The sequence below is a fragment of the Anabrus simplex genome, chromosome 10, assembly GCF_040414725.1.
Source record: "Anabrus simplex isolate iqAnaSimp1 chromosome 10, ASM4041472v1, whole genome shotgun sequence".
Lineage (NCBI taxonomy): Eukaryota > Metazoa > Arthropoda > Insecta > Orthoptera > Tettigoniidae > Anabrus > Anabrus simplex.
In genome coordinates, this window is record NC_090274.1 from 4,018,578 (window position 1) to 4,028,582 (window position 10,005).

The 10,005-nt window shown below is 35.4% G+C and overlaps 1 protein-coding gene across 1 annotated transcript in view; it reads right to left on the reverse strand.

Annotated features, from left to right (window-relative positions):
* Window positions 1–9,137, reverse strand: part of LOC136882464 (zinc finger CCHC domain-containing protein 10) — a 44,249-nt gene extending 35,112 nt beyond the window's left edge. The window contains exon 1 of the mRNA XM_067155124.2: window positions 9,033–9,137. The gene's annotated coding sequence lies outside the window, so the exon portion shown is untranslated. The remainder of the gene's footprint in view (window positions 1–9,032) is intronic.
* Window positions 9,138–10,005: the final 868 nt, after the last annotated feature.

Consider the following 10,005-nt stretch of genomic DNA (forward strand, 5'->3'; position numbering starts at 1 on the left):
TAAAATAGGTCCACTAACTGGAAGGTTTCTTGAACGGGCACTGACGAACCATTCTCACACTGAATCCCTCATTTCTTCATTGTCTGTTACCTTAGATTAGTAATGTCGTCCTCATGTTTTAAAGACTCAAACTTGAGTTCTTCCACATCTGAAACAAGACAATTTCATGCACAGACAACTTTTCCTTTTACACTCTTCAATAACTTTCACTTTCTCATTCTAATTCAGCGTCAGTGACGTATATTTCTTAGACATTGTGCCGTCTTCAAAACTGACAAATTTACTGACAGGACACAAAGGGAACTGTTTACCTTAGAATTGGGCTCAAGTTGTACATCAAGATAAAGCTCTCCACGAACCATGGCAAGAGTCTGGAAATTAGTTTAAATTTAAATCCCATTCTACCAGGAATTTGCGAAACCTGGAACTCAGAGCAGCGTGTTGTGGTCTGTAAACACCTGACTCTTCTCCTGGCAAAATATTTACGTACCTGCAGTGCTGGGTATGCCTAAATAAATTTCACAGGTAAAGAACATTTCCGCATTATACAGTAATTATTTTCATAATTTCTTTTCGTTTCCACGTTGAACAGATGCCGCTTTATACAACATAAATAACGTGCAAAGCCATATCCAGTTCGCCGGGACCATAACTTTCGTACACATTGGACAAGTTTCCGCTTTAGACTTTCTGCTTTGAGCAAGTTTTACTGTATTCACAATTACATTGGCATTCTTCCCATCTTCTTAACCTGACAAGCAGAATGTTCATTTGTCTATTAGTTTATGCAGAATGAGAGGTCCCATCTGAAGTACATCTTGCTGTGCAATTGGATACGGTAATGAAGCCGATTCTCTGAGCAGAAAAAACCAATATGGCAGAAAGAAGAGTTTGGGACAATAACTTAAAAATCTATAGATGGAAATTATTATAAATGTATTATGAAAATATAAAAGTGTAGAAATAAAATCACATTTAACTTCCTGTAATACAATTTCTAAAATTAAGTTCAGAGGAAAACTTGATTAACCATTCTTGTAACGACTGGTTTAAGACAGGGTGACTCACCTTTTTTAACTGCACTAGGAACGGTATAAGAACTCTTAACATAAAAATTGGAACTCTGAAGAATAACGTAAATTTGAACTGTCGAGGATTTTCATATTATCTAGCTCTTCTGGCCAATAATATTCAGGAAACAAGATAATCTTTACAGGAAATGGCTTAAAATATTGGTCTGAAAATTTTATTTGAACAAAACAGAAATTATGCTAACCCAACTTCCGCTTACAAACAAAATTAAGCTGGGATATCAAGAAATAAAAATTGTAGAAAAATGTAAATATTCAGGTGAAATCACACCTGAACGAGAATCCAGCATGTTACTAATACATATAAATCTCAATAGCAACCAAATTGAAACACTACAAAACAGTCACCCAGCCACAAATTACAACAAACAGTTGCAATAGATAAGAGTGCTGAAATTAGAAAGGAGAATAGTGAGAACCTGTTTAAATAAAAATAAAAATTATCAGTTAAACAGTCTAGAGACTAGCTTCCATTGAGACAGTCACAAGGACAGTGAAAAAGAAACTAATATCACATTCTTAGGGCATCTAATACAGTCACCAGAAAAATAGAATCAGTAGAAAAATAGAAAAATTATGGAAGAGTAAGAATATTAGATGGATCACAGAAATTAAAGAAGGCATGAGAGAGTTACATATTATAACAAGATTTAAAATACAAAAGTACACTCCAGATATTGAAAGAAACACTAAACTAGACTAAAATCAACAAGCAGAGAATAAGAGTGATTCCAGAAGCAGAAAGAAAATTACGTTCAGAAAGGATGAAGCAGTATTAGGCTGACAAAAAGAAAAACCTCCATAAACCTGACTAAAGTAGTCCTATGTTGACTAAAAAGTTAAAATAGTGCAATGGTATAGCAGCAATTGGGAATTAAAAGTGCAGGGGCAAAAATATACAGACAGCAAACAGTATCTGGGTTTGTGGGTATTAGCAGACGGGGTTTTATATAAATCTAAACTGAAGTAAGAAAAGCTTTTTGGTCTCAAGAACACTGACAGAGGTATACATTGACAGTTTACCAATTTAAGTGCGGTAATAGATTTTGATTCAATACTATAGAAAACTTTCACGAAAGGAACACTATTGTACATATATTGCAATTAAAAGGATGTACGGTGTGATTATACAATTAATCAGTATTTGACTACACACTAAAAGTAACAGACACTAGGGAGACTGCCAGAATGACGAATGCGCAGCAAGCGGGTGAATCACACGTCAGTATGCATGACCTTAGAAAAAAAACCACCCTCACAATGTACCGAATGCAAATTCTCCACTACTCGCAGTGGCACTACGGAAATAGGTTAGCCGGGACGAACTATTTTGTGCATATTTCTGCTAATTTTTATAATAATTGAAGGAAAGAAATAGCTAATAAGACAACAGAACTTGTATAAATTGCTTTTTTTAAATAATTCCTATAATTTCAGCTGGATGAAATGAAATTAAAATGTTATATTTTCTCAAAACATGCTTGGTTTGTACAAAACTTAATTTCATTATTCAGTTTAACAGTTCTCCTTTCAATGAAAAATCCAGACTGAGCTGCATTTTATTCTAATTAGAACTGATTTAACACCATATGAAATGTTGGAATTGTGTTTGAACATACCAAGTATTGTCTTACGCAGCTTTTAGTTTCAGTTAACAGATAAGGCATAGGCCTACATATATAACAAGGAATGTTTTACAAATATTCCTTTACATCATACTTTTTTACATGGAAAAAAAGGATATTCAAAATAAACGTAGGTGGAAAAATAGGTACACAGTGGTTATCGATTTATTCTCCAACACACTGTTCAAGGAAGTACCTGCGTACTTTTTAAAATCTGTACAACTTAGATTTGTTTCAATTTTGGAGGTAGATTATTAAAGGCTGTGCTTGCTGAATAAGAAATGCTTTCAACACCATATCTGGTGTGTTTGTGGAATCTTTGTAAAACTGGTTTGCTGATCTTGTGTTATGGGAATGAATATATTTGCTGTATTGTAGTTCTGTATTGACAGAAATCCTTTTTATACCTGAACATAAAGCATGAGTAGGTATTTAAGCTGGCATTGTACTGGTAATATGTTTCCTGAAAAACTTCCACAGATGGTTAAGTAAATCAAGTCCATACATAATTTTTAAAGCTCTCTTTTGGATTATTTCTAGTGAAATTTGCTCAGTGTAGCTGTATCTTGTGCTCCGTGAATAAATAAAATAAATAAATAAATAAGTCCATACATAATTTTTAAAGCTCTCTTTTGGAGTATTTCTAGTTTCTTTACAGCTTTCTGTGTACAATTTCCCCATATTATATTTATGTACATAAGGTGAATGTATGAGGGAGGTATGTATGTTTCTTAAGTGTTGGTTGTTTATTCCATAGTCCTTCAATCTTTTTTAGTACTCCAATTACACTAATTATTTTTTCTTTACATTTGAGATATGCTCATTCCAACTTAAGTTATTGTCTAAAGCCAGGCCTAAATATGCAAACTGCTTTACTTTTTCAATGGGCTCGTTGCCAATTTTTACTACATTACAGGTATTGATCATTTGTGTTGGTTTACGGAATATCATGTATTTTGTTTTTGAGGTGCTTATTACTAGATTATTTTTGTTCAGCCATGATAGTATGTCTACATCTTTTTGCATATACTCCATAATCTTTTGTTCACAACTGCTGTCAAAATATAAATATATCTGCAAGCAGGAATTTCTTACCAGTAAACTCAAGATAACCCATATCATTAATAAATATTAGAAACAATAATGGTCCTAGCACTGACTGTACTGTACTTCGTCTTAGTGCGCTATCGCCATCACTGATGTGGAAAAGGTCTAAGTGGTTCAAAATAACTATAAAAGTATATGTTGCTGTTACTTTTAGTAACATTTCCAAGTCCTGATATTAGAAATTTTTAATAGTTCTTTTCTCACCTTACTGTTCTAGGGGCAAATCATGTAAGGGACTTTTGGTGAAAAGAATATATTTACTTAATTACTCCAGACCAAGAAAAAAAATACATACCGGTATCCAATTTTTTGTTTGAAAATTGGAGGTGTCTTCAAATTTAGATTTCTTTTTAGACATTAAGATATGAACGTAATATTGATTGTTTCACAACAACAAAGTATTTCAGTATTAATAACCTTACAATAAAGGCATTTATAACAGTATTTAGCTTTTTCGTTACCACTTGTAAGAACTTTTATCATATAACACAAACATAACCATAATCTGGTATCCACTGTGCTATTAGCAGGAAAGTTGGGTTTCAGGCTGTCTTATTTTTTAATACTGCAATGGAATCAGATAACATGCTTGTGAAATTCATGTTACTTAAAACATGAAGTCTCTGCTCCTGGGAACTGTACCTAAAAAGGCAAAATAAACAACTGTGCAGAAGATGGTAGACTGATCCCTTGAATCAAAGGTTATCTCAGGGCAATTTTGGTAATCTGCAGCAAGAAATGTGAGGAAATGCCCTCTCATCAGTTCATTTTTTGTACATGCAGATGAAACACGAAGAGACTGACACTATAGAGATTTGTGTTCCGATTTCTACTCAAAATAAGTACGATTTCCTTTGCCAATGTATTCGAGTAGCTATCATACTCATGTACGATGTTTCTGTAAACTAGTGATCTGTCAATGCTAAGAAATAGAGTATCAACACTGTTCTGTTTCAGTTTTCTAGCAACTGGTGGTTCTATTCAGACTTGCATGGAACTACAGGATTGGGAAATGTCCGGTGATGAATGAAACCACTTGCTATCTGGGATGCACTTCATGAGCAGTATCTACCATTGCCTACTGAAGAAGCCTTCCCAAGCACTACACAACACTTCTACATGCAATGGGATACGTAAAATTGTATTGAAGCTATAGACCGTAAATACGTAACTCACGCTTTTAATTATAAGAAAACATTCAGCAGTTGCGTTGCTAATTACTGTTTTCTAGTACTAGTCACGTAAGCCTATACAATGAAAGGCAAATATTGCAGCCCTATGCTCATCAGCTACATAACCATCAACAAACTAATCTCGATGCATCAATAATGGTTCCCTTACCCAAGTAAGTGATAAATGATCAATCAAGATATTCATAATTAAGTTCGTTTTCAAGCTTAATGAGGAATTATGGAAATACTCAATTTAATGTTATATATTGCTGCCTTTATTTTGATATATGCATTACTATAACCGTATTCTTCGGTGTTTACCTAGCGTAAATAATTCAACTCCCTTCATGAAATTTGTTATTTGTTGGACTGAAGAGAAACCACGCTGTAAGAATACACAAAGGCAAAGTCAGGAAACCGTGCCAAAGTCATGACAAGGTTAGGTTAGGTTAACGAAATTTCTTTCCATTTGAAATGAACTGATCTTTGTAGAGGAGGTAATGTTATTCTCCTTTTTAGAGGAGTTCTTGCAGATTTTCCTTGGTTCTTAGACATCCTAATCGAGTTCTATACACAAGTATTAGACGAAATAAGACCGTAATTAAAGGCTGCGTTCAAACATGCCACAATTCTACATACTTGGTATTACCCAGACACTTCCAATACCACAGAAGAAAATGTGCTTTAATTATACTCGCAAATGTAACACTAGTGTTAGTAACAATACAGCAGTGGCAATACGTAATTCTCGCAAATCACAAAATAAATCATGACTGTATAGTGCCAACGTGCCAGATTAACAGTAACTGTACAATGGTATCGGCAAGTAGGGTCTAACTGTATGGCTAGCGACACTGAACACACCCAACAGACAGAAAGAAAAACTATAAATCACTCCTCAGTGTTAACAGGGAAGAAAGAGTAAGGTTGTAACCCTTATGTGCCAGGGAGTATACTTATGTAGTTATGTTAATATTCGAGCTTTAGATCACCCTCTGATGGAGGAATATTTTGTCAATCAGAATTTGGACGTAGACTTTACAATGGTTTGTTCCCAATTCCTACCTCTAATCCCTTTCCGAATTCGACAAACCCAATGCCATGTTACTTTGTTGACAATGAGGCCGTTTCCTCTTAAAACATACTTAACGAGCTTAAAGGCGTGAGGATCTAACTCTCCCCCGCTACACGCATTGAAAAGACTTTCGGTATTTTGGTTTCTCGCTGGCATTTTTTCATCTGAATATAAACGCAAAGCCCAAAAATGTGGACAATATAATCAAAGCAACTGCCTTCACAATTTCTTAATACTGAAAGTTAATTCTCGGACTAAATTATACTGATAAAGAAATGGACGGCCAGGTACAGGACGGTGATTGGCAGATTAATATTCTAGGCAACATGCGAGTACTTCAACATTCAAGGGGTTATCAATGTTGTACCCAAGATCTGCAGGATCAAACTGCAGACTACCAGTACCTCTTTTCACCGGCAGGTGCAATAGATGGGCAAATTTATTATATTTCAAGACTAACATTACCGGTACTCAAAAACTAATGCAAGTTTTGCTATTCACGTATTACATCTTTAAATATACACAATTAAAAATGTAAACATATTACAGTGCCCTGATTTAGGAATTGTTTCTCCTAACCTTAAGTAAGGACAGTCATGTTTTTTAAAGTACTTCTGTCTTTTATGCCTTTGGACAGCTCAAGTTCTCGGCCAAGAATAATGAAAAAAAGTCAGCACTATCACAATTCATCTTGTGTTAATTTGCTTGACTCTCTGCCATTAATTTTAAATAATCAGCAATTAACTCTTGTGGCACTGAAGAGCACAATGTCTTACCACTGGGAGATGGGTCTGACAGATTTCCAGTCATCTCAGCAGTGGGGAAGAGAAAACAGTTACATCAAAGCCGTTTTAGCTCGACTTCTGTAACACCAATGTCGAAAACTCTGAAAAGTTAATAAAACTGATTGCCGGTTTGAATATAGTGAAAGAATTAACAAGATTTCTATCAATATGCATACCTGTCATATTCGAACATGCAAGGTTCGAACGTAGAGCAGCAGCATTCCGACTGGAAATTATAATTATTCCCAAGCCCGGAAAGTCACTGTAGATCTTTCAACGCTTGATGTACTTATCAAAGAAAGACATCGCTTCCATTACAGGCCACGGCTGTTTAATGGACTTTCCTGCCCCACTTCTCCATATCGTCCATCTTCACAATACCTATTAATATCTCTCCCAGAGGCATTTCATGTGGGACTGGCGATGAGCAACCGAAATACAATGAATTATGCTGCAGAACAAGTCTGGAGAATTTATTTAACGTATTCACTTTCACAGCTTCTCAGTCTCACGAATGTGTCAAACTAGTTTTCAGTATAGTTTCGTTTAGCTAGTGTCTGCGTATGCAAGAAAATTAAGGTTATGGGAAAACTCAACCTGAATTTACTGTCAGATTTCAATGCTACCGCAATTTCTTTCCACGCATTCTCTTTCAACGCAGCGTCTTTGTAATTCTTTCTTCCCTTTATCGTACACACAAGGATTGTTTTCAAAGAGAATTACAAGAGTTTCATTGAAAGAAGTAGTTTTTCTAAAACTCGCGCACAAAATACTATGTTTACGTTTGCTGTGATTGACAGGTTCCCAAACTTAAAGTAAAATTAATTCCAAAAGCTTTGAGTTTGCATTCTCTACTCACGGCAAATACACGCTCGCGGATGTGAACGGTTTCGTCAGTTAACATAAACGCAAACATCTAACATCTATAAGTTAGCGTTAATTTTATTAATAAGAAAGAAAATCTCACTATATGCAAGAGTGCGTTTTACAGCTCTGTGTTCAAGTTACCCAACGATATGGTTCTATTGCTACAATGTTTTCTGCCACACGGTTGTCCGCACCATTCGCATTGCAATACAAGTCTGGTTCATGGAATCTATTGAGCACACACTGTAATGAAAACGCTAATGTTAAGTTTACGTTAAGTTTAATTGTGGCATTGTAAGAACTGGTAGAACGATATTTTGAATAAACTTTTTAACCGATATGCAGATAACTCTTACATGAAAACTACATTTTTGGTCGTCACTGCTCGCAATTTGCTTTCGCCCCACAGGTCCCACAAGACGACGGGACGACCTTGGGTACTTTAAAGTCAGATTTTATTCTACTGTGTAAGAACTTCGGCGAGTTACTGACAGAAATTTAAATCCCATTTTCAGAATATTTTCTTAATATAATTTGATCATAAAGCCTATAGTTTGAATGCCATGTGTATCGAATAAGAGCACGAGTGTTGACCCATTTGACTGTCACAAGCGGTCCTATTTCTCGAGTTTTCGATGCCATAAATGTAAAGGGAAAATGCTTTGAAATTCTGCGATTTTAATAAATTGCCTTTCAGGTGCTGTCCTATTCGTTTCAGCCAGTAACTATTCCCATTACAGCCGTATTTCACACACAAGAAACACTATTAATACACCACCTCCTCAAAAGCAAGAGGGACACCATTACTCATATCTCAAAAAGTTTGCAAGAAATTTAATTTGGAAAACCTATTTATTAAGAATATTGGGTTAGAGATCTTGAAAGGCTAGTTAGCAATAGTCAAATCATTTACACTGTTTGTAATCAGTTGAAGTCTTATCTTTGTCCTGTAAGGGGATCCTCTTAGGTTTCAAAATATTAATACGATTTTTATTGTGTAATATGGTATAAAGTACTAACCCTTTATAGAAAATATATTTTATACTACTGCTGTAGTTGCCAATCGACTTTTTCATATAAACTTGGGTCTTCCTGACAGCCTCCAAATAGAGAAGCAGAAATAAATTCAAAGTATAAAAAATGAAAACTTTGGTGCTTTGAATATTTTTCAAACCAGAACAACCTACTACTAATATTCTTTATAACTGCCAAGTATCAAATCGGAAATACAGAAGTGTAATATGGTATACTAATGTCCTACATTTACACTGTACGGTAATCTGACCTCTTTTTTTGTAAACCATACTCACCGCTCCTTGACAGCACTCAGAATAAAACTGGCAGACCAAGAGGCAGACAGCGCTCCAACACTTTGCTGCACAGGTCCTCCACCACACCACGGCCAACTGAATCCCTCGCTGCAGACTGTAAGGAGCTATAGCTACAGTGACACATCAAGTCGGCCGTGACCAAACATAAGCAGACTCGAAGATATGGCATATTTTATCCATGTCAGGATCCACGGCCGACTTGATGCGTCGCTCTAGCTAGCTCCTTACCGGCCTTGACAATCGGGTCCACGCACTGTAATCGGAGTAGTTCCACAGCTCGACACGTGGCGCTGGCGGCCGACCTATTTGCGATAGAAATACATACTTCTTTATGGAAAGTATATTGACTTTGATTGCCGATTTACCGTAATTTAGAGTTATGGAGAATGTTACATAGGTTAATATTGTTAAAATGATTAATCCTAAAGGTTACTTTCGTTGATATTTGCCAAAATGATGTCGTGAAATGAAACTGCGGGGAGATGACTTAGTCCAGCTGACGTTCTGATATTGTGTCTGTTTTGTATCTTAATTTAGGGAATAAAATAGTATGTTATATTGACTAATGTTGTTAATCCTAAAGGCTACTGTCATTGATTTGTGCCAAAATAACGTCGTGAAATGAAACTGCGGAGGATGGAGTAGTCCAACTGACGTTCCTTAATTGTGAGGAATAATAGCAATAGTTTTTATTATCATGGCATTTAGATACATAGCAGAACTTACCACAATACTTTTGTCTTCTGATGTTAATATTGAGATTAAGAGTCATTGTTCAATTAGAGTTTTAAAATTCTTCAAGCGCTCCTCTCAGGAAGGGGGCTGGACAAAACGTAAAAGTCTTACTTTTTCCATATTCGTTGTATGCATAACATAAGTATTTTGACTCAGACATGTTTAAATTTTAATTTCAATATGTATAGTTTCAGATTAGATTTCATTCGTACCTTTC